We start from the raw sequence: 25,793 nt of genomic DNA, 5'->3' as shown, positions 1-25,793 counted from the left end.
TGAGGGCAGAGTTGGCTAAAGTGGACTGGAAACACAGACTAAACGGTGGCACAATTGAGGAACAGTGGAGGACTTTTAAGGAGCTCTGTCATAGTGCTCAACAAAAATATATTCCAGTGAAAAAGAAGGGCGGTAAGAGAAGGGGTAACCAGCCGTGGATAACCAAGGAAATAAGAGAGAGTATCAAATTAAAAACCAATGCGGAAAAGGTGGCCAAGGTTAGTGGGAAACTAGAAGATTGGGAAAATTTTAAACGACAGCAAAGTCTGACTAAGAAAGCAATAAAGAAAGGAAAGATAGATTACGAAAGTAAACTTGCGCAAAACATAAAAGCAGATAGTAAAAGCTTTTAGCGATATATAAAACGGAAAAGAGTGACTAAAGTAAATGTTGGTCCCTCAGAAGATGAGAAGAGGGATTTAATAATGGGAAATGTGAAAATGGCTGAGACCTTAAACAATTATTTTTCTTCGGTCTTCACAGTGGAAGACACAAAAACCATGCCAAAAATTGCTGGTCACGGGAATGTGGGAAGGGAGAACCTTGAGATAATCACCATCACTGGGGGGGTAGTGCTGGATAGGCTAATGGGACTCAAGGTAGACAAGTCCCCTGGTCTGGATGAAATGCATCTCAGGGTATTAAAAGAGATGGTGGAAGTTATAGCAGATGCATTCGTTATAATCTACCAAAATTCTCTGGACTTTGGGGAGGTACCAACGGATTGGAAAGCAGCTAATGTAACGCCTCTGTTTAAAAAAGGGGGCAGACAAAAGGCAGGTAACTATAGGCCGGTTAGTTTAACATCTGTAGTGGGGAAAATGCTTGAAGCTATCATTAAGGAAGAAATAGCGGGACATCTAGATAGGAATAGTGCAATCAAGCAGACGCAACATGGATTCATGAAGGGGAAATCATGTTTAACTAATTTACTGGAATTCCTTGAGGATATAACGAGCATGGTGGATAGAGGTGTACCGATGGATGTGGTGTATTTAGATTTCCAAAAGGCATTCGATAAGCTGCCACACAAAAGGTTACTGCAGAAGATAAAGGTACACGGAGTCAGAGGAAATGTATTAGCATGGATAGAGAATTGGTTGGCTAACAGAAAGCAGAGAGTCAGGATAATTGGGTCCTTTTCGGGTTGGAAATTGGTGGTTAGTGGTGTGCCACAGGGATCGGTGCTGGGACCACAACTGTTTACAATATACATAGATGACCTGGAAGAGGGGACAGAGTGTAGTGTAACAAAATTTGCAGATGACACAAAGATTAGTGGGAAAGTGGGTTGTGTAGAGGACACAGTGAGGCTGCAAAGAGATTTAGATAGGTTAAGCGAATGGGCTAAGGTTTGGCAGATGGAATACAATGTCGGAAAATGTGAGATCATCCACCTTGGAAAAAAAAACAGTAAAAGGGAATATTATTTGAATGTGGAGAAAATTACAACATGCTGCGGTGCAGAGGGACCTGGGGGTCCTTATGCATGAATCCCAAAAAGTTAGTTTGCAGGTGCAGCAGGTAATCAGGAAGGCGAATGGAATGTTGGCCTTCATTGCGAGAGGGATGGAGTACAAAAGCAGGGAGGTCCTGCTGCAACTGTACAGGGTATTGGTGAGGCTGCACCTAGAGTATTGCGTACAGTTTTGGTCACCTTTCTTAAGGAAGGATATACTAGCTTTGGAGGGGGTACAGAGACGATTCACTAGGCTGATTCCGGAGATGAAGGGGTTACCTTATGATGATAGATTGAGTAGACTGGGTCTTTACTCGTTGGAGTTCAGAAGGATGAGGGGTGATCTTATAGAAACATTTAAAATAATGAAAGGGATAGACAAGATCGAGGCAGAGAGGTTGTTTCCACTGGTCAGGGAGACTAGAACTAGGAGGCACAGCCTCAAAATACGGGGGAGCCAATTTAAAACCGAGTTGAGAAGGAATTTCTTCTCCCAGAGGGTTGTGAATCTGTGGGATTCTCTGCCCCAGAAAGCAGTTGAGACTAGCTCATTGAATGTATTCAAATCACAGATAGATTTTTAACCAATAAGGGAATTGAGGGTTATGGGGAGCGGGCGGGTAAGTGGAGCTGAGTCCACTGCCAGATCAGCCATGATCTTGTTGAATGGCAGAGCAGGCTCGAGGGGCTAGATGGCCCACTCCTGTTCCTAATTCTTATGTTCTTATGCTATGTTCCACAGCCAGGTATGTCATCCTGGAGCCATCTCAATCACCACAAAATTCCACTTCCCTCCTTCTAACCAGGAGAAAAGTCAGCAGTTGGTCATTAGAAAAAATAATTAAATGTTGCACCTTGAATATCAAGAGGTTTGCATATATAGGTTTGAGGAAAGTAATTGTTTTAATTCTGAACTTAACAGCATTTGGTAGCTTATAGGGCACTGTACCAATAAGAAGATAGCTTTATGCTTTAAAACTATTTGTTGTGAAGGTTATGCAAGGGTATGAACAGACACACAAAAACTTCAATGTTCTTAAAGAGCAACTGAACCTTAATTGTATATGTGCTCATTATTAATATTGCCTACTTTGTTTATGTTTAACTGAGGAATGAATCCTGCTTGCAGCTTAGTGTTTTTGAGCACATAAACATTAACGTTTCTACTTCATGGGGAAGTGATGATGTAACATTGAACAAGAAGTTACTGCTAATCATTCCATACATTTGTTAAATCTTTTGATTTATTTTTCATACATGACTGCTGTATTTTATTAATAACGAAGTGGGAAAAAAGCTTTGTAATTTTTTTCTGCCTACCACAGGAAGTATTTGCAGCAAGAGCTTCTTGCCTTTAACTACTATTTCATCTTTCGCTAAGAAGTTTTGAGTGGGTTGCTGCAATATCTGGCATTAGCAGTGTTACTAATTTGAACAAAACTGAGAATTGACTAGATTGGGGAGATATCACTGCCATTTATAGTGAACCTGCCCTTTGTTATCTTTACATTGCTGCGACAGGAATTACCTGCATTGCTAAAGGCCGAGTATCGACAGTACACCCTGATTGTGATCAGATGTTTCCCGAACCTTCCTTATTTTTCCACTTGCAGTTCCCCAAAGGCACACGTGACTACGTGAGATCAGAAAAAGTATGGAAACAGTGAAATTGTTCAAATATTTTTAACCAAGATTATAAAATAAATTTGTAAGTTATTGCTTCTTTAAGGTTCTCTACTCCTGCCCCAGCTGTTCCACTTCCTTTTCAGCTGGGATTGTTAACAGCACATATTCTGGGAAGTTAAGAGGAGACTGATCCTGGCAAGTTTTCCTCTCCCATTGTGCTTTTATTTTCACCCTCCCTCTTTTGTGCAGATGTCTCTGCTCACTCTTGGGTATTGGAGGATCCATTATTTATTTTAAAGTGGCTGCAAAGCGGTTCTCTAAATGGTGCAGTAGGTAATTGTATAGTATGGTACTGACTTTACAGATTAGGAAACTTGTGGGTTCAATCTCTGATGTATTCTGAGTTAGATGATTTCAATTGCTGAAGTGGTGGGGTGTGACAATTGGTCAACAGTCTCCTGGGGCTAAGCAGGAGGAAAGTCACGCAGGTTTCATCTCTAATGGGTCTTCTATCTACCTATGTATGGATGTTAGGTAAGGGTAGCATTGAACTCTGGTATGATGGCTTCCATGACGGTTCTTGGTGCCTCTGGAACCATACTGCAGCATAAGTCAGCACCTTGAGGAGAGTCAGTAAGAAAATTACGAGTCAGGGGAAAGACCGCTGAGATTTTCTGAATTTTTAGTGGAAAAGAATGATCTAGTAAAATCATATTATTCTTGAATAATCCTTGATTATTTTAGAAATTGGAGAATTCTTTGAAATTCTTGGTAACTATTTTCAAAGTAGGCATGAAAAGCAACAGTTTTGAACCCCGAGGACTAATAATTTTCCTGTTCTTAAGAGAGTAGGGTCTTAGTTTTCTACTCATAATGGGAATCTCTGAAGATATGGAAATACTATAAGTAGTCTATCATTAAAGAAAAATATACTAAAAGACTGTGTTTAAATAAATAGGTGACTACAAAGAAATTCAAGCATCATTTGTAATATCTATTATCAAGTGCATGAATGCATTATGCATTTGCTTATTTTAGAAGAGCTTCCAGCATGGTCTCATTTATGTCACTAGACATAAAAGGTATGGGGCTCTGTGGCAATTCTGGTTATAATTAGTTCAATGCAATTTTACAAATTGTATAAATATAGATTATAGATTTTATATACAGGTATATGCATATTACGTAAGTTGCTTGAGGTTCCTTATCTTAGTTTATGTCATCTCAATATCCTTTGTTGCTGCAATCTGATAACTCACTGCTAAGTGTTAGCCATGTTGCCTCTGAATCAGAAGTCCAGCTCCAGAGACTTGAGCGCAAAATCTAGTCTGACGCTTCAGTACAATACTGCGGGAAACCCCATCTACCCTCTCAAGTTGACGTAAAAGATCCTATGGCACTGGGATCGAAGAAATGTTCTCCAATATTTATCCCTCAACCAACTTCACTAAAACAGATTTTAACATTGTTTGTGGGACCTTGCTGTGCACAAATTGGCTGCTACATTTACTATGTTAGAACAGTGACTACATTTCAAAAGTGTTCATTTGCTTTAAAGAGTTTTAGGACATCTTGAGGTCCTGCCAGGCGCTATATAAATACAATTTTTTTTTTGTTTTCCTAGTTAACCAATCTTCTGTGTACAGTACAGCCATGAGTTTACTGAAAACATGACTTATAATGGAATAATATAGTAAAGGTCCTAAATGCAACCTACTCATATTGAGGTCCCGTATCTATTCAATTAAGTTATCGTATAATGCCACTTTTTATCATTTCAAACAGACTATCTAATACTTGGCACAAAAGCATTTGAATCTCTCCCTGCCAAGATGTGAAAGACTTCTAAATGAAAATTGTAGAATTCCCCATTGTCATTACAGATTTGTAATAGCATAGAGGGCTAATTTCACATCAACAATCATTCCTTTTAAAATCAGCAAGTTCTTTGAACTAGTCCATATTGACTAAAATGATACAAACATTCACTCCTCACTAGGGACTTCAGACTGATGAAGCTCAATTTGAATTGATGTACCTGTACACACTTAAGACAAAATGAAGTTCAGATCAATGTGCTGTAAGCCTATCTTCTGTCTGTTCAAAATGAGCATTTCTTTGTTCATGTTTGTAAAGAGAAATAGTTCTGAAAGTTACAAGTTAAATTAGGTTCTAATTTGCAAAGGGAAACTGGTTTAGATTAGTCTGAAATGAAAATTAGTATCTGATATTTGGAGAGAAAAGGCACTTAATCAGTGTGATTTGATCTAAATGCATTCAAATCCATCCAGTTATGTCCAGATGCCAAATTGCAATTCTGCAGATGTTTTTCCATCCATCGCTAGTGGTTAGCAGCACTCAATGACACCTAATCCAGGTGACAGAAATGTGTTTATCAGTAAGCTTGATGATTGCAGACATCTTGCTCTGCATTGCAGAAGGCTCTTGAGAGGGTTCGTAAAGAATTTCCCCACCCACTCAAGCACGAGTCAACAGTTTTTCATGAAATTATAACTTCCCCTTCAAACTGCACAACTTGTGGTCATGATTGCCAGTTACCAATTGCCATTTCATGCCATTGCATGTTGCTCTCCCCCCAATCACCTACCCCCCTCACCCGAGTCTGTTCGCCGCCTCCCCCAACCCACTCTCCACCTCATACCTTAACCTCGCATGACCTTGAAATGACATGATACTGATATAAAACACATCCGTCGTTTCAGTGACTTTCAAGAATGGAGGCCAATAGGAACTTAGATGAAAGGTTTAGAATGCCGCACGACTGATTACTTGTGTGTTATTGAACCCATCGTGGAGGCGTCAGAAGTACTATTAGTTTTAATTTAATTTTCAGTGTTAACTTATGATTGGTTCTACATCTATTTGTCAAAAAAGCGAGATACGTTTGTGTTGTCAAAACCCACTGTGGTGTTTTAAATTATGGTGTAAAATCCAATGACCTGCAGCATTAAAAAATAAGCTATGTCACCGATCACTAAAGGAAGGTAATCCTTAGTTGTTCACTCTCGTGCTGTTGCAATCATTCTTGGTGGTGTACTTGAAACAGAATTATGCAAGAGATTTTTGACTCCCGTTTGTCCATTTGTTCCTCTACTATGATTGCAGCAACATTATCAAGAGCATTTTTTCTAAAAGCGCTGCATTTGTCAGCCAGCAGCAACAAACTACAAGAAGTGGCCACTGTTAGTCATGTTCCCTGAATATGTGATTGGCGATTGCCTCTGCCCTTATGTTGTTTGCAGCAGACGCTGTCTTTGTGGATCTCGTGCAGCCTAGTAACTTTGCTATCTTCTTAGGTAACCTGCAGGCACTATGAGACAATAGGCCCAAGTTTCCGGTTCTGGCAAAAACGGCGCACCTCCGAGACGTAGGTGACCTGCCTGGGCTCGAAGGTGCGCCGGAATCTTCTTGAGCAATTCTCCGGTCCTCCTGGAGTGTGGCGTAGCGCAGCGCAGTCTCCCTGGGGCGGAGCAAGCCGATCGCAGCCTGCAGGGGGGCGGGGCTAGGGATCAGCCTTCTTGTCAGTGCCCGCAGCATTGCGCAGGCGTGTTGGAGCATGTGGTTCAGCAGGGCGTTTTTCCCCCAGTGTGGGTACCGGGGAAGGATGGAGGAGCGTGGGAGGAGGGCACTGGGGAGGTGATTGGTGGGGGAGGAGCGTGGCAAGGGAAGGAGGTGGAGCGTGGCAAGGGAAGGAGGAGCGTGGGTTGGGGAGCACTCAAAATGATCGAAGGGCCGGAGGAGAGAGCAGGGGTGCCTCCTACCAGCCTCCCCCAGACACCCCCCACACACCCCCCACCCCCATACACCCCCTCCCACCCCACACACACCCATACACCCCCTCCCACCCCACACACACCCCCTCCCACACCACCCCCCCCACCCCACCACACAAACACACACCCTCCCACACCCCATCCCCCCACACACAAACCCCCCACACACACCCTCCACCTCCCCACACACACACCCTCCACCTCCCCACACACACACACACCCCACCTTCCCCCCCCCCCGCAACACACACACACACCATACACCCCCCCCCCCCGCGACACACACCACACACCCCCCCCCCCCCCGCAACACACACACACACCCGCCCCCCCCCCCCCCGTCACTGTCAGATACAGAGAGAGAGAGACACTGACAGAGACACCTTCCCTTCACATAAAGGTAGGACTTCTATTTTTTATTGATTGATTTCTTATTTCTTTGGTCTTGGTGCTTTAGGTGCAGGGTTCCTTCTATTTTTTATTAATTAATTGCTTATTACTTTTTGTGCTTTGTTTAATGCTTGGTGCTTTAAATGTACTGCTTTGTTTAGTGCTTAGTGCTTTAAATGTACTTTGCTTCTTTAATGTTGTTGTGAAGGTGTTTATGGAAAATCCTCTAACTTCCCTTCCCCCCCCCCCCCACCGTTGTGATGTTGATGTGTCCTTTGTGTTTAATGCTTCCCACCCGATATCTCTGGCTGTGCCTGCACTAAAGTTAACTCTAGGTAAGGTTTTTCAGAACTTACAAAAGTGGACACTTACTCTATCCTAATTTCGTTTGTAGTAAGTTTTCACTGCCGAAACTTGCAAAACAGGCCTGAGTGGCTGGACACACCCCCTTTTGAAAAAGAAAGACCTTACCTAAAGCCAACCTAAACTAACTCATTCTAAACTAACTCATGAGAACTGGAGCAAACTAATATCCGAGAATTGCAATTTCTATCATACTCCAAACTAAACTGGTTGCTCCAAAAAACTAGGAGCAACTCCACCCGAAACTTGGGCCCAATGTCCTTACAGGAAGCTGAGCTACAGAGCTTTCCTCTGATTTGAGATTGATATGTCAACAGCCTACTGGCACTAAATTCACGAATTTGGCACTAAATTCACACTGGAGCTAGCATAAATTGGCTGCCAGTTAGTAGCATAATGCCACTGAATCAGCACAAGAAGATTGGTGTTGCCAAGATCGATTTAAATAGGTAGCAGTGCGGAATGATGCCAGATCCAGCACAACAGCCGTGAACTCAGTACTCCTAAAATTGATAGCATCATGGCACCACGGTGCCATAATATATGAAGAAAGCTGTCCATGTGCTGGTGCAAGGCTAATTTCCATCGCCACCCTGTCAGAGATTTAGCTTTATAGAAGCTAGTTGAAGCCGTGTACGCATTTCACCCCTTGACCATTATGGCTTACACAATGTTCATTTAGTGATGACATGATGCATACCTGTCTGTGCATACACCGTATCATTCTGACATTTAGAAGGAGCCAGAATGTCACCGTAACAATGTCTAAGTATAATCTTGGCTCAGTGGTAGCACTCTTGGCTTTTGAGTCAGAAGGTCATTGTTGAAGCCCCACGACAGGGACTTGAGAACATAATCTAAGATAGCACTTCAGTGCACGATTGAGATTTATTTTCTAGTGGGGTCTTGCAGGATGCCTACCCCTGCCAAGAACATTTTGATTTTTAACATTCTTTTGGTGCACTTTCCAGAATTTTGAAACCTACTGTAATTCACTCTTTCAAACCAGCTTCCTTTAAACTTGTTTATTTTATTTATACATAAGAACATGAACATAAGAATTAGGAACAGGAGTAGGCCATCTAGCCCCTCGAGCCTGCTCTGCCATTCAACAAGATCATGGCTGATCTGGCCGTGGACTCAGCTCCACTTACCCGCCCGCTCCCCGTAACCCTTAATTCCCTTATTGGTTAAAAATCTATCTATCTGTGATTTGAATACATTCAATGAGCTAGCCTCAACTGCTTCCTTAGGCAGAGAATTCCACAGATTCACAATCCTCTGGGAGAAGAAATTCCTTCTCAACTCGGTTTTAAATTGGCTCCCCCGTATTTTGAGGCTGTGTCCCCTAGTTCTAGTCTCCCTGACCAGTGGAAACAACCTCTCTGCCTCGATCTTGTCTATCCCTTTCATTATTTTAAATGTTTCTATAAGATCACCCCTCATCCTTCTGAACTCCAACGAGTAAAGACCCAGTCTACTCAATCTATCATCATAAGGTAACCCCCTCATCTCCGGAATCAGCCTAGTGAATCGTCTCTGTACCTCCTCCAAAGCTAGTATATCCTTCCTTAAGAAAGGTGACCAAAACTGCACGCAGTACTCCAGGTGCAGCCTCACCAATACCCTGTACAGTTGCAGCAGGACCTCCCTGCTTTTGTACTCCATGCCTCTCGCAATGAAGGCCAACATTCCATTCGCCTTCCTGATTACCTGCTGCACCTGCAAACTAACTAGTTTCATGCACAAGGACCCCCAGGTCCCTCTGCACCGCAGCATGTTGTAATTTCTCCCCATTCAAATAATATTCCCTTTTACTGTTTTATTTTCCAAGGTGGATGACCTCACATTTTCCGACATTGCATTCCATCTGCCAAACCTTAGCCCATTCGCTTAACCTATCTAAATCTCTTTGCAGCCTTTATGTGTCCTCTACACAACCCGCTTTCCCACTAATCTTTGAGTTATCTGCAAATTTTGTTACACTAAACTCTGTCCCCTCTTCCAGGTCATCTATGTATATTGTAAACAGTTGTGGTCCCAGCACCGATCCCTGTGGCACACCACTAACCAGCGATTTCCAACCCGAAAAGGACCCATTTATCCCGACTCTCTGCTTTCTGTTAGCTAGCCAATTCTCTATCCATGCTAATACATTTCCTCTGACTCCGTGTACCTTTATCTTCTGCAGTAACCTTTTGTGTGGCAGCTTATCGAATGCCTTTTGGAAATCTAAATACACCACATCCATCGGTACACCTCTATCCACCATGCTCGTTATATCCTCAAAGAATTCCAGTAAATTAGTCAAACGTGATTTTCCCTTCATGAATCCATGCTGCGTCTGCTTGATTGCACTATTCCTATCTAGATGTCCCGCTATTTCTTTTGGAACCGAGTCACCCTTGATGCAGACACGGTAATCTGATACCAGAGCCAGTAAAGTTGCGGTACTGTATGATTGATCACACAGCTTCGCTCAATATTGGGATTTGGAAGGATAAACTTGTTAAACTTGTCCTGCAAGTCAATGCTGTAACAGATAGAGTGGGCCCAGTTAGACAGACAATTGGAAGATTACCAATGCTCTGCACTGGTAAACTGCATGGCTTTAGCTCATTAAACTCCAGCAGTAACCATGAGCACATTTTGAGAGTCCCTTTTCCTTGGCTCTTGCCAACTTAAACTGGCTGGATTTACACAAATGAGCTATGCCCTTAAATGGACAGAGTGTACATTCCATAATGGGCAAACAGAAACTCTACCTGTATGGATTTCTTAGTAGCTTGATTTGGAAACTCTTAAGCATTGTGATGGATGTCAGACATCTGGATGACCAATTGATTTTGATTGGACTGGTGAATGAAACAGTCCATGCTCCTGGTAAAAAAACTAGCCACTAAAGAACCAACTTTACAATGCTGTTGACAAGCATGGCTAATGGCAATGAAAAAAGAATAGCAATAAGTGAATACCAATGGCTATTTTTAAACATAGACTAACATAAGAACACAAGAATTAGGATCAGGAGTAGGCCATCTAGCCCCTCGAGCCTGCTCCGCCATTCAACAAGACCATGGTTGATCTGGCCGTGGACTCGGCTCCACTTACCCGCCCGCTCCCCATAACCCTTAATTCCCTTATTAGTTAAAAATCTATCTATCTGTGACTTGAATACATTCAATGAGCTAGCCTCAACTGCTTCTGTGGTCAGAGAATTCCACAGATTCACAACCCTCTGGGAGAAGAAATTCCTTCTCAACTCCGTTTTAAATTGGCTCCCTCGTATTTTGAGGCTGTGCCCCCTAGTTCTAGTCTCCCCTACCAGTGGAAACAACCCCTCTGCCTCTATCTGACTACAATCACATTGAAAACTACTTGCTCAGTTCAATGCAAAATGTTGGAAGACTGGGGACCAATTGGTAATGTGTGTTGAGAGTCTGCCATCAGCACAAGGAAGGGATATTTAATCTTCAAGTAAGCATGGCATTGGACTGCTTGCAAACCCATAAGCTGGACAATGTCAATACTATCCAAGGGAGAATACCCACAACACCTTGACACCCAGAGGTATGATCAAGCTGTTTTACTCACTGGATATAGTAGTTAACAAAATAACTGTCTGAAAGTTGTGCAAGATCAGGATGTGCGAAGACAAGCGTACTTTCACTTTAGGTGACGGAATAAGAAGATCACTACAGCTCAAGTACATGAATGAGTGTTGGTGCTTAGGTCCTGTACACTCAACAACCTTAGTGTGGGGACTGACACAGACTGCACCAATAGAGAAACTACCCGAGACACCTAAATCACATCCTCAATTCAGTAATTATGACTCTTTAGAAGAATCGTTGAAGATTTCTATGTTTGAGAAATCTGCAGAAGAATATTCTTGTGAGGAATGCATTGACTGGTTCCCTTTCAACTTCAGTGATAATTTGATTTGGCCCTGATAAGTGACTGGATCAGAACACAACAGTACCCTGGACTATTGAGATTTCACCGACGAGCACGCCACTGTTGGTAGTATAGCAATGGTTAAGTATAGCCATCAGTCATTCACTGCTCTGACACTGGCTGAACTGTGGACTGCCCCCTTTCCCCATAGCCAACAATCAGTGTAATCAGTGAAATCAGTGAAATTAACGGAAGCTTTTCTGCGGTAATATCAATGTTAAATACCCCATTAAATGTTAGGCCTTGTTGGATTAGCTATAACTGGGGTTTTAACAGGGTATTGAATGCCCTGAAAAACTAATTTTAATTTTGCAGAGTGCCAAATTTCTCCATTATGATTAAAAACTTCAATTTTTAAGAAACTATTTCAGATTCTACCTTATCCCCATGTGAGAGCCCAAATCTTTGTTTTGCTCTCTAACATTTTTAAACGTTGGGATAAAAGTAGGATCTAATTTCCTGCTTCCCTGTCTGTGAGAATTCTGAAATGTGATTGGCTGTTCAGATGGCTTGTTGATGTCACAGCAGATCGCTTTAGGGATTCCCCATTATACTGCACTGAAATCAATTATGCGTCGAAAAAAACAAACTTCTCACCACAGAGATCTCTGTGGGCAGCATTCTTCGGGGCCAGCAGCAAACCCCTTTGCTTCGCAGCTGACTGCAAATTCCAGGCCATAATGTTTCTGGGGTTTCTGGTTTAGCCATTCATTTATCTGTCTAACTCTACTCTGCCAAAAACACCCAGATCTTTTCTCCACTACCAACCATCTCTTGAACCCCTCTGCCTTGCCCACTATATTTTCAACTTCACAACAAGTACAAGGAAGTCATGGACACCTTTGTCCCAAAGGTCGAGACCATCCGTTCAGCTGCTTCTGCTGATTTCCCTTTCCCCACCAAACAAACCTTCACCCAGAATTCCATGCTCAAGCCTTGAACCTGTGTCTTGCTCGAGTTTCTCTCTCATCTCCCCTCATAGAAACACAGACATAGAAACATAGAAAATAGGTGCAGGAGTAGGCCATTCGGCCCTTCGACCCTGCACCGCCATTCAATGAGTTCATGGCTGAACATGCAACTTCAGTACCCCATTCCTGCTTTCTCGCCATACCCCTTGATCCCCCTAGTAGAAAGGACTACATCTAACTCCCTTTTGAATATATTTAGTGAATTGGCCTCAACAACTTTCTGTGGTAGAGAATTCCACAGGTTCACCACTCTCTGGTTGAAGACGTTTCTCCTCATCTCGGTCCAAAATGGCTTACTCCTTATCCTTAGACTGTGACCCTGGTTCTGGACTTCCCCAACATTGGGAACATTCTTCCTGCATCTAACCTGTCTAAACCCGTCAGAATTTTAAAAGTTTCTATGACATCCCCTCTCATTCTTCTGAACTCCAGTGAATACAAGCCCAGTTGATCCAGCCTTTCTTGATATGTCAGTCCCGCCATCCCGGGAATCAGTCTGATGAACCTTCGCTGCACTCCCTTAATAGCAAGAATGTCCTTTCTCAAGTTAGGAGACCAAAACTGTACACAATACTCCAGGTGTGGCCTCACCAAGGCCCTGTACAACTGTAGTAACACATCCCTGCCCCTGTACTCAAATCCCCTCGCTATGAAGGCCAACATGCCATTTGCTTTCTTAACCGCCTGCTGTACCTGCATGCCAACCTTCAGTGACTGATGTACCATGACATCCAGGTCTCGTTGAACCTCCCATTTTCCTAATCTGTCACTATTCAGATAATAGTCTGTCTCTCTGTTTTTACCACCAAAGTAGATAACCTCACATTTATCCACATTATACTTCATCTGCCATGCATTTGCCCACTCACCTAACCTATCCAAATCACTCTGCAGCCTCATAGCATCCTCCTTGCAGCTCACACTGCCACCCAACTTAGTGTCATCCGCAAATTTGGAGATACTACATTTAATCCCCTCGTCTAAATCATTAATGTACAATGTAAACAGCTAGGGCCCCAGTACAGAACCTTGCGGTACCCCACTAGTCACTGCCTGACATTTACTCCTACTCTTTGCTTCCTGTCTGCCAACCAGTTCTCAATCCACGTCAGCACACTACCCCAATCCCATGTGCTTTAACTTTGCACATTAATCTCTTGTGTGGGACCTTGTCGAAAGCCTTCTGAAAGTCAAAATGCACCACATCAACTGGTTCTCCATTGTCCACTCTACTGGAAACATCCTCAAAAAATTCCAGAAGATTTGTCAAGCATGATTTCCCTTTCACAAATCCATGCTGACTTGGACCTATCATGTCACCCCTTTCCAAATGCGCTGCTATGACATCCTTAATAATTGATTCCATCATTTTACCCACTACCGATGTCAAGCTGACCGGTCTATAATTCCCTGTTTTCTCTCTCCCTCCTTTTTTAAAAAGTGGGGTTACATTGGCTCCCCTCCACTCCATAGGAACTAATCCAGAGTCTATGGAATGTTGGAAAATGACCGTCAATGCATCCGCTATTACCAAGGCCACCTCCTTAAGTAGTCTGGGGTGCAGTCCATCAGGCCCTGGGGATTTATCGGCCTTCAATTCCATCAATTTCCCCAACACAATTTCCCGACTAATAAGGATTTCCCTCAGTTCCTCCTTCTTACCAGACCCTCTGACCCCTTTTATATCCGGAAGGTTGTTTGTGTCCTCCTTAGTGAATACCGAACCAAAGTACTTGTTCAATTGGTCTGCCATTTCTTTGTTCCCCGTTATGACTTCCCCTGATTCTGACTGCAGGGGGCCTATGTTTGTCTTTACTAACCTTTTTCTCTTTACATGTCTATAGAAGTATGTAATGCAGTCATGCTCTGTTTGAGGTCATTTTGTCCACGAGACCAACCCCTGCTTCCTTGAATCCATTCTCACTAAACTGTTGACCACTTAACTTCCCTTTCTGGCCCCCATGCTAGACTGCTCTCCCTTTCAAAACCACTATCATTACTCTGCACCTCCACCTCCCACACCTGAAAAACCTTGTTCCCTTGAGCCCTCTGTTCAAGCTACCATCCCATCTCTGATCTCTGCAGACTTTGATATGGTTGGCTACACCATCCGCCTTCAATGTCTCTCCCCTGTCGGAATACCCTTGCTTGGTTCCACTTTTAACTATCCAATGGAGTATCTCCAACAGTGGCTTCCTTTACCATTCCTGCACTGTTACCTCCAACATTCCTTTCCTGCTCACTCATCACCCCCATCCTCACTAATCTACATTGACTTTCAATTTAAAATCTTCATCCTTGTATTTAAATGCCTTCATGGTCTTGCTCCTCCCTATCTCAGTAACCTCCTGCCTTCACCCCACCATCTGTTGCCGTGTCTTCAACTACCTCATTCCCACTCTGTAATTCTATTCCTAAATCCTTCTGCCTCTCTATCTTCCTCTTGATCTTTAAGACCCTCTTTGACCAAGCATCTGGTCATGCCTCCTAATAGCACCTTATTGCTTGGATTAATTTTTTGCTTACGTCTCTGAAGCGACTTTGGATGTTTATTTTTTCTACACTGAGGCACTATATAGATGCAACTCTTTGATATTTTCCTAAAGGAAGCTGGTTTGAAAGACTGAATTACAGTAGGTTTCAAAATTCTGGAAAGTGCACCAAAAGAATGATAAAAATCAAAATGTTCATGGCAGGGGTGGGCATCCTGCAAGACCCCACTAGAAAATAAATCTCAATCGTGCACTGAAGTGCTATCTTAGATTATGTTCTCAAGTCCCTGTAGTGGGGCTTCAACCATGACCTTCTGACTCAAAAGCCAAGAGTGCTACCACTGAGCCAAGATTATACTTAGACATTGTTACGGTGACATTCTGGCTCCTTCTAAATGTCAGAATGATACGGTGTATGCACAGACAGGTATGCATCATGTCATCACTAAATGAACATTGTGTAAGCCATAATGGTCAAGGGGTGAAATGCGTACACGGCTTCAACTAGCTTCTATAAAGCTAAATCTCTGACAGGGTGGCGATGGGAATTAGCCTTGCACCAGCACATGGACAGCTTTCTTCATATATTATGGCACCGTGGTGCCATGATGCTATCAATTTAAGGAGTACTGAGTTCACGGCCACATCTGGAATATTGCGTGCAGTTTTGGTTTCCACATTTACGAAAGGATATACTTGCTTTGGAGGCAGTTCAGAGAAGGTTCACAAGGTTGATTCCAGAGATGTGGGGCTTGACTTATGAGGGGGTTGACTCATTGGAATTCAGAAGAATGAGAGGTGATCTTATCGAAACGTATAAGATTATGAGGGGGCTTGACAAGGTGAATGCAGAGATGATGTTTCCACTGATGGGGGAGACTAGAACTAGAGGGCATAATCTTAGAATAAGGGGCCGCCCATTTAAAACAGAGATGAAGAGAAATTTCTTCTCTCAGATGGTTGTGGATCTGTGTAATTCGCTGCCTCAGAGAGCTGTAGAAGCTGGGATATTGAATAAATTTAAGACCGGAAATAGACAGTTTCTTAAACGATAAGGGAATAAGGGGTTATGGAGAGCGGGCAGGGAAGTGGACCTGAGTCCATGATCGGATCAACCATGATTGTATTAAATGGCGGAGCAAGCTCGAGGGGCCGTATGGCCTACTCCTGCTCCTATTTCTTATGTTCTTATGTTCTTGAATGGATACTAACAACTGGTTTGAGGCCAAAAATCTCCAGGTCTCAAAACATTGAAATCACTGATCAGTTACTTTCATAAAATGTAATGGTTTATGAAAAGTTCAATATAACCCCTGCGCAAATTTGAGAGGACAGAACTGGTTAACATTGTATATTCTTTACATTGCAGTATGTTCCTGGATCAACAATGTGAATTGATCAGATTCTCAATGTATCAAATGTAAGTAGCACAGTACCAGTCAACCTTAAAGAACAAGCAACTGTATGAGGTATACTTACAGTGTACAACATTTACTGTTCTCTCAAGTCCCATACTAAGTTGTCCTCTCTTAAATGATCAATTGACATTTTTTTTCCCAAACTGAGCATGTTCCAATCAGGTATGGTATCTTTGCAGAATACATTGTGTGTTTGCACAGAGCACAACAGTTAGTCTGTGCAGACATTAATCTGGCTCCATCTCATTTCAAAGTAGTTTGTGCTGAGTTTTGTAAAACTTGGCATATGTTTTAGAACTAAAATGACAACTCTAACAAAGATGAACTAGATACTCAATGGTAGCTAGCAGTGGTGCTCCGTGAGGATCCGATATCTAATATCACTGGAACGCATCCACTTAGAGGGACTTCCAACTGGCAGAGCTACATGAAGAGCACTCTGGAAGAGAAGTATTCTTTGCTGCTAAAATGTTTATTGTTTTCTTTTTAAACTTAAGTTGTGCAACATTTGGGGGAAGAATAATTCTCACAAAGTACATCCCTTGGATATAGTTATCCTTAAATGTGAATCACATCATTTAAAAACTAAATTACCAATTAAAAACTAAATCCCAATTTTAGAAAAGTCACTAAAACGCAATATGGTTTCTTGCTTTTGTAGAACAGAAATAAGGTAGAAATACTCTGGCTTGGTATGAGCTATTATATAGGCTAAACTACAGAGCTCTGTACAACATCTGTTGGCAACTAGTCTACTCGGATATCATCTGTTGAACAGCTTTGGAGAAGGAGGAAGGTAAGATGCTACATGTTCAGCCATTATGAGAATAAGAATTACTTCAGTGAAGTCTAATTGAGTAATCTACATTTCAGCTTCTCTTTCCGACCTTTTCCATGTAGTACAGGCCACCGGCATAAAAGCTGTATCTTTATTTAGCTTGAAACTATGAGCAGTTACTAAAGACAAATATATAGGGAGTTAGAATTTCCACAATGACGTATATCACCATTTTTTGGCATTATTTGCAATTAACTGTTTTTTTTGTCCCCGAAATAACGCGAAAAAATAAACGCTTACAATTCCCCAAACAGTTTCTAACTTTTGGCGAAATGTTAAAAAGCGCCGTTTTTAAGAACAAAATTTTTTTTTCACAATTAAAAAAAATGGCCATTCTGCGCATGTGTAAGGGGTTCTGGCGAGTGTTGTGCCTTGGGTGTCTCTCTCTGGGCTTCTGCCCTCACAGCTTATGCCTGGCCTGTGAGGTATTCTGAGTGCTGGAGAGACTGTGTCCACAGCTTATGAAGGGGGTTTTGAGACTCGTGCGTCCCCACAGCTTATGACTAGTCTGTGAGGCACCTGTGAGTGTCAAACACTCCTAACCCCTTTCTTCCCTAGCCTGCGGCACACAGTTGAGTGTTTTCGAGGCGCTCCTGGCTTCCCTTACACGGTTCTGACACAAGACTCACGATCAGGAGATGTAATACAACAGAACTGAGACAAGACGATTCCAAGAGGAACTTTAAGCTTCCAATTTATTTGACAAGGTGTATCTCAACAATACACCACCAAAACAATCCCCCTAAATCCCACTAAACGGACACAACGAAAATGTTTACACAAGTATTAGCAGTACAATGCCCAACCTCCCACCTTTCCTGACCTAACTGAGTTGGGAGTTCTGGGGACCAGAGGTAGTACTCACTACTGTGCCTTTTGCAATCTGGTGGTTTGTTTCTTCTGTCTTCGGTGTCTTTGGACACTGGTCTTCCTTCTGTGTCGAGAGGCTTGCTGGTTGCTGGATCACGAGAGCAGAACATCCACACACACTGGGTCAGAAACCCCTTCTTATAGCCAGATATCCAGTCTGCCTCTCGTGCTGAAATCGATCCTTCCCATTGGTGGGCTTTGTGATTTTGAAAAATGCAGCAGTGTTAGATTTCGTGGGTTTTTTCCACTGACCATTCAGATGTTAACCTACTCAAGGGGGTTGAGTAGGTGTTGATTGGGTTGGCAGAATGTGGGCCTCCTGTAGCCATTGTGTAGGCCCTTGATTTGTTTTGGGTTCCCTAGTTTTCTTAAGGTCTGCATAATTTCCCGATAATGGTGTAAGCATGGGGAAGACAATAGCCCGATAATGGTGATAAGTCAGTCCCACAGTTTGAGAGCAAGTGCTCTTCCATTGGCTTGAAGCCCCTTGCTTTGGGCTAACTCTGTCCCGCCATTGGCCCTCCGGTGTCCTCTCCCATCCAATCACTGCTCTGCCAAGGCCACATCGTCTCAGTCGCAACCCACGCATGGATCTGGGTTCTCTGTTCCTTCCAGGACACTGGCCTTCTGTTTTATTGCAGCACAGGCAGATCCCACAGCTCCTTTTCTTCTGGGTAAAATGAGGGGTTTTCGTCCACCCCTACACATGCACAGAAAAAAATAATAAATTTTACCCGTTTTTCATGTGACGCGCATGCGCAGTACACTTCCTGGTCTGGAGCAGCCATTTTTTTACAGGGAATTGAAAGTGGCAGGAGAGTTCTCAATACTTACACACTGGTGCTGCAGGATCAAAAATGGAGCTCGATTCAGTAAGGAAGAGGGCTAGAAAGTTTAGCTAGAATGCAAATGAAGTTCTGGTAGGCATGGTAGAGAGAGAATGGGGCCAGAGTGGGAAGAAGGGTAAAGGGAAACTGCATCCATCTGCAATGGCTGAAGCTTGGCGACGCGCTGCGGAGCAGGTTTCCTCGGTGGACTCCATCAGGAGGACCTATCCACAATGTAAAAAGAGGTGGCATGACCTTTGCGGGACAGTTAGAGTAAATAATATTTTTATTTATGCACTCCAATTATTTGAATTATAAATGTGACCCATCTTGGTATCGCTAGGCTTTTGATCGTCACACATTATAAAGATTGCTTTTTTTATGCACTGCACTTTGATGTTGTCGTGATAAAAACATGCAAGTAAAGGGACACTATACAGATCAATTAATTAAATGCACACAGTATGGTACAAGTGCTTTGATGACTATGTGTGTGTGCCACAACAGCAGAAGGCCCCTCTCTTAAAAATGTCTATTGCCATTGGTGAGGCGCGAGTCCGGGGTCGGAGGCCTATAAAAGGCCCAGCGGCAGCGAGAGGCGGCGGCAGTTGGTGAGGCGCGAGTCTGAGGTCGGAGGCCTATAAAAGGCCCAGCGGCAGCGGCAGTTGGTGAGGCACGAGTCCGGGGTCGGAGGCCTATAAAAGGCCCAGCAGCATCGAGAGGTGTACTTGTGCAGCTACACGGAGAAGGCAAAAAAAAAGTAGAAACAAAAAGGTGACGTCACAGCCAAGGGGGTAAGTGATTGCCTGGTGATTGGTGAGTAGTTTTTCTTTTTTCTCTTCTATAACAGTGAGTAAACTTTAGCATTGTTGTTGCCTATCTAAGGGTTAAGTCATGACAGGACAGCTCGGTCAGGTGTTATGCTCCTCCTGTACCATGTGGGAACTCAGGGACGACTCCAGTGTCCCTGACGACTACGTGTACGGGAAGTGTATCCGCCTCCAGCTCCTGATGGACCGTGTTGTGGAGTTGGAGCTGAGGGTGGATTCACTCTGGAGCATCCACGAAATCTGAGAATGACGTGAGTAGCACGTGTAGCGAGTTGGTCTTACCGCAGGTGAAGGGTCCACAGCCAGTTGGGGAATGGAAGACAATCAGGAAGAGCAGTGCAAGGAAGGTAGTGCAGGGGTCCCCTGTGGTCATCCCCCTGCAAAACAGATACACTGCTTTGAGTGCTGTTGAGGGGGATGACTCAACAGAGGAGGGCAGCACCGTGGCTGGCTCTGTTGCACAGGAGGGCAGGAAAAAGAGTGGGAGAGCAATAGTGATAGGGGATTCAATTGTAAGGGAAATAGATAGGTATTTCTGCGGCCGCAACCGAGACTCCAGGATGGTATGTTGCCTCCCTGGTGCAAGGGTCGAGGATGTCTCTGAGCGGGTGCAGGACATTCTAAAAAGGGAGGGAGATCAGCCAGTTGCCGTGGTGCACATTGGTACAACGACATAGGTTAAAAAAAAGGGATGAGGTCCTACGAAACGAATTTAAGGAGCTAGGAGCTAAATTAAAAAGTAGGACCTCAAAAGTAGTAATCTCGGGATTGCTACCAGTGCCACGTGCTAGTCAGAATAGGAATCGCAGGATAGCGCAGATGAATACGTGGCTTGAGCAGTGGTGCAGCAGTGAGGGATTCAAATTCCTGGGGCATTGGAACCGGTTCTGGGGGAGGTGGGACCAGTACAAAGCGGACGGTCTGCACCTGGGCAGGAGCGGAACCAATGTCCTAGGGGGAGTATTTGCTAGTGCTGTTGGGGAGGAGTTAAACTAATATGGCAGGGGGATGGGAACCAATGCAGGGAGACAGAGGGAAACAAAAAGGAGACAAAAGCAAAAGACAGAAAGGAGATGAGGAAAAGTAGCGGGCAGAGAAACCAAAGACAAAAAACAAAAAGGGCAAAATTCTAAAAGGACAAAGGGTGTTAAAAAAACAAGCCTGAAGGCTTTGTGTCTTAATGCAAGGAGTATCCGTAATAAGGTGGATGAATTAACTGTGCAAATAGATGTTAACAAATATGATGTGATTGGGATTACGGAGACGTGGCTCCAGGATGATCAGGGCTGGGAACTCAACATCCAGGGAGGATAGAATAAAAGGAAAAGGAGGTGGGGTAGCATTGCTGGTTAAAGAGGAGATTAATGCAATAGTTAGAATGGACATTAGCTTGGATGATGTGGAATCTATATGGGTAGAGCTGCAGAACACCAAAGGGCAAAAAACGTTAGTGGGAGTTGTGTACAGACCTCCAAACAGTAGTAGTGATTTTGGGGAGGGCATCAAACAGGAAATTAGGGGTGCATGCAATAAGGGTGCAGCAGTTATAATGGGTGATTTTAATATGCACATAGATTGGGCTAACCAAACTGGAAGCAATACGGTGGAGGAGGATTTCCTGGAGTGCATAAGGGATGGTTTTCTAGACCAATGTGTCGAGGAACCAACTAGGGGGGAGGCCATATTAGACTGGGTGTTGTGTAATCAGAGAGGATTAATTAGCAATCCCGTTGTGCGAGGCCCCTTGGGGAAGAGTGACCATAATATGGTGGAATTCTGGATTAGGATGGAGAATTAAACAGTTAATTCAGAGACCATGGTCCAGAACTTAAAGAAGGGTAACTTTGAAGGTATGAGGCGTGAATTGGCTAGGATTGATTGGCGAATGATACTTAAGGGGTTGACTGTGGATGGGCAATGGCAGACATTTAGAGACCGCATGGATGAACTACAACAATTGTACATTCCTGTCTGGCATAAAAATAAAAAAGGGAAGGTGGTTCAACCGTGGCTATCAAGGGAAATCAGGGATAGTATTAAAGCCAAGGAAGTGGCATACAAATTGGCCAGAAATAGCAGTGAACCCGGAGACTGGGAGAAATTTAGAACTCAGCAGAGGAGGACAAAGGGTTTGATTAGGGCAGGGAAAATGGAGTACGAGAAGAAGCTTGCAGCGAACATTAAGACGGATTGCAAAAGTTTCCATAGATATGTAAAGAGAAAAAGGTTAGTAAAGACAAACGTAGGTCCCCTGCAGTCAGAATCAGGGGAAGTCATAACGGGGAACAAAGAAATGGCGGACCAATTGAACAAGTACTTTGGTTCGGTATTCACTAAGGAGGACACAAACAACCTTCCGGATATAAGAGGGGTCAGAGGGTCTAGTAAGAAGGAGGAACTGAGGGAAATCCTTATTTGTCGGGAAATTGTGTTGGGGAAATTGATGGGATTGAAGGCCGATAAATCCCCAGGGCCTGATGGACTGCATCCCAGAGTACTTAAGGAGGTGGCTTTGGAAATAGCGGATGCATTGACAGTCATTTTCCAACATTCCATAGACTCTGGATTAGTTCCTATGGAGTGGAGGGGAGCCAATGCAACCCCACTTTTTAAAAAAGGAGGGAGAGAGAAAACAGGGAATTATAGACCAGTCAGCCTGACATCGGTAGTGGGTAAAATGATGGAATCAATTGTTAAGGATGTCATAGCAGCGCATTTGAAAAGAGGCGACATGATAGGTCCAAGTCAGCATGGATTTGTGAAAGGGAAATCATGCTTGACAAATCTTCTGGAATTTTTTGAGGGTGTTTCCAGTAGAGTGGACAAGGGAGAACCAGCTGATGTGGTGTATTTGGACTTTCAGAAAGCTTTTGACAAGGTCCCACACAAGAGATTAATGTGCAAAGTTAAAGCACATGGGATTGGGGGCAGTGTGCTGACATGGATTGAGAACTGGTTGTCAGACAGGAAGCAAAGAGTAGGAGTAAATGGGTACTTTTCAGAATGGCAGGCGGTGACTAGTGGGGTACCGCAAGGCTCTGTGCTGGGGCCCCAGCTGTTTACACTGTACATTAATGATTTAGACGAGGGGATTAAATGTAGTATCTCCAAATTTGCGATGACACTAAGTTAGGTGGCAGTGTGAGCTGCGAGGAGGATGCTATGAGGCTGCAGAGTGACTTGGATAGGTTAGGTGAGTGGGTAAATGCATGGCAGATGAAGTATAATGTGGATAAATGTGATGTTATCCACTTTGGTGGTAAAAACAGAGACACAGACTATTATGTGAATGGTGACAGATTAGGAAAAGGGGAGGTGCAACGAGACCTGGGTGTCATGGTACATCAGTCATTGAAGGTTGGCATGCAAGTACAGCAGGCGGTTAAGAAAGCAAATGGCATGTTGGCCTTCATAGCGAGGGGATTTGAGTTCAGGGGCAGGGAGGTGTTGCTACAGTTGTACAGGGCATTGATGAGGCCACACCTGGAGTATTGTGTACAGTTTTGGTCCCCTAACCTGAGGAAGGACATTCTTGCTATTGAGGGAGTGCAGCGAAGGTTCTCTAGACTGATTCCCGGGATGGCGGGACTGACCTATCAAGAAAGACTGGATCAACTGGGCTTGTATTCACTGGAGTTCAGAAGAATGAAAGGGGACCTCATAGAAACGTTTAAAATTCTGATGGGTTTAGACAGGTTAGATGCAGGAAGAATGTTCCCAATGTTGGGGAAGTCCAGAACCAGAGGTCACAGTCTAAGGATAAGGGGTAAGCCATTTAAGACCGAGATGAGGAGGAACTTCTTCACCCAGAGAGTGGTGAACCTGTGGAATTCTCTACCACAGAAAGTTGTTGAGGCCAATTCACTAAATATATTCAAAAAGGAGTTAGATGTAGTCCTTACTACTAAGGGGATCAAGGGGTATGGTGAGAAAGCAGGAATGGGGTACTGAAGTTGCATGTTCAGCCATGAACTCATTGAATGGCGGTGCAGGCTAGAAGGGCCAAATGGCCTACTCCTGCACCTATTTTCTATGTTTCTATGCCATCTTTGCAGAGAAAGTTGTGTGAGAACCGGCGACAGCAGCGGAAAACTGGTGGGGGTCCGGCAAGATTGCCCCCAATCGCAGCCCTGGAAAGTCGGAATACAGATCTCATTGGTGCGTCGCAGAGATCGACTACCCGTGTGGATGCTGAGCCCGCGTTAGAGAGTGACAGTAAGTCCCACAAAATACAGTCTGGGTTGGCTCAATGTTAAGTACTGTGTGGACTAGGCTTCGGTTTATGTGATGTACTATTATTCGTCGTGGTCCTTCAAATGACCCTGCGCTATGTGAGCCTACTCATGTCATCCTGCCCCCTCTCCTGCTGTTAACTAGTCGTCTGTTCTTTTATATTTTGCAGATGTTTCAGATACATCCAATAATGGAGAAGACCCCGCCAGCTCGCCACAAACGGAAGTGGATAACACCGAACTCAGCCATCCTGCAGAAACTCCACAGGAGGAGGAGGATACTTCAAATGATGTTTTTTTTAGGGGGTGGGGCGGGGGTGGGGGGGCCCTATGCAGGAGAGGACATGTGTTGGTTACGCATTATCCAAGGTCCCGGGTCCCAGTGGGTTACACGAAACCACACCCAGGGCAGCAGCAGGCATATCTGTACAGAGGCAGAGATGTGAAGAGCGCTCTTCCGACATGCAGGTTCCGCGGGAGGTGGTTGAGCTGATAGGAATGACTGGGGAAAGCTTCCAGCTCACTAAATCACTCCTCGAGTCCATGGCTGGTGTTGCGTATGTAGAAAGAGTCAGACTGAACACTGTGAGCTCAAAGTAAAGTGTGATTATGGGATCCCTTGGGACTCCGGGGAATGAGCCCTCTGGTGGCTGTACAGAGTAAATACAAGTCCACATATATAACAACATTCCCCCCCAAAGTCAATAGTGTAACTATTTACAATGTGAGTTGATCTGGGGTCCTTCTTGCCTTGGTTGATCGTCTCGGTGTGAAAGCTGGTGTTGTTGAATCATTTGTTGGGCCCTCGCTGGGCTACTGTGCAGCTGGCCTTGCTGGGCTGCCTGGTGTGTTGGGTCCTGCAGGGCTGCTGTGGATGATGGGTTCTGCTTCGTGGTCAACCGTGGTGCCGGTTGCCACTGGTGTGTGTGTTGGTGGAACAAAAAAGGTTAAGAGTTAAGACTGGCCTTGAGGCCTTGTTGCACCACAACCTTTCGAAAGTCTTTTTGCCCACGATGGACTGGCTCGCGCTCGTGTCCAGCTCCATTGACACTGGGAGTCCATTTAGTTCAACATTCAGCATTATCGGGGGACAATTCATGGTGAATATGCACCCCATGTACATCTGCCTCCTCGATCTGAGGCTCTGGTTCGTAGTGATCCTCTGTGGATCTGTTCTCCTCTGAAATGTGGTGGTTTGCAGATTTAACAGGCTTAGCAGCTCGCCTACACACTCGTTGGAGGTGTCCCATTGTTCCACAGCCCTTACAAACATAGCCTTTGAATCGGCATGAATGGAAATGATGATCACCCCCGCAGCGCCAACAAGGTGTTAATGGCCTTGCATTCATCACCACTCTAAGACACCTGCGGACATGTAGCTGCAGGTATGTGTGACCTGCCCTGTATGTTACGATTCAAAAACAACATCACTTTGTTCATAGTACCTGTAGCAGCACTTGTGTGCTGAGAGATTTGCTTAGTGTTGTCACTGATGACAATGAACGCCTGGGCTGTCGCTATGGCCTTACTCAAGGTTGCGGTCTCTACAGTCAAAAGCTTGCGAAGTATGGTTTCGTGGCCAATGTCAAGTACGAAAAAGTCTGAGCATATGCTTCAAATGTCCTTCAAATTCGCAATGTTAGCTCGGCGACATAACTCGCCACTTCCTGGCCTTCTGACCTTTTGTAGGCGTAGAACCGGTACCTTGCCATCAGAACACTTTCCT

General features: G+C 44.1%; 1 protein-coding gene across 12 annotated transcripts in view; it reads right to left on the bottom strand.

The window, feature by feature from the left end:
- The window catches only part of gtdc1 (glycosyltransferase-like domain containing 1), a 473,428-nt gene that overhangs the window by 197,483 nt on the left and 250,152 nt on the right, over window positions 1-25,793 (bottom strand). The window lies entirely within an intron of this gene.

Source organism: Pristiophorus japonicus, chromosome 3, assembly GCF_044704955.1.
Source record: "Pristiophorus japonicus isolate sPriJap1 chromosome 3, sPriJap1.hap1, whole genome shotgun sequence".
Taxonomy (NCBI): domain Eukaryota; kingdom Metazoa; phylum Chordata; class Chondrichthyes; family Pristiophoridae; genus Pristiophorus; species Pristiophorus japonicus.
Note: the sequence above shows the minus strand (reverse complement) of the source record. Positions and strands in the feature narration are given on the sequence as shown.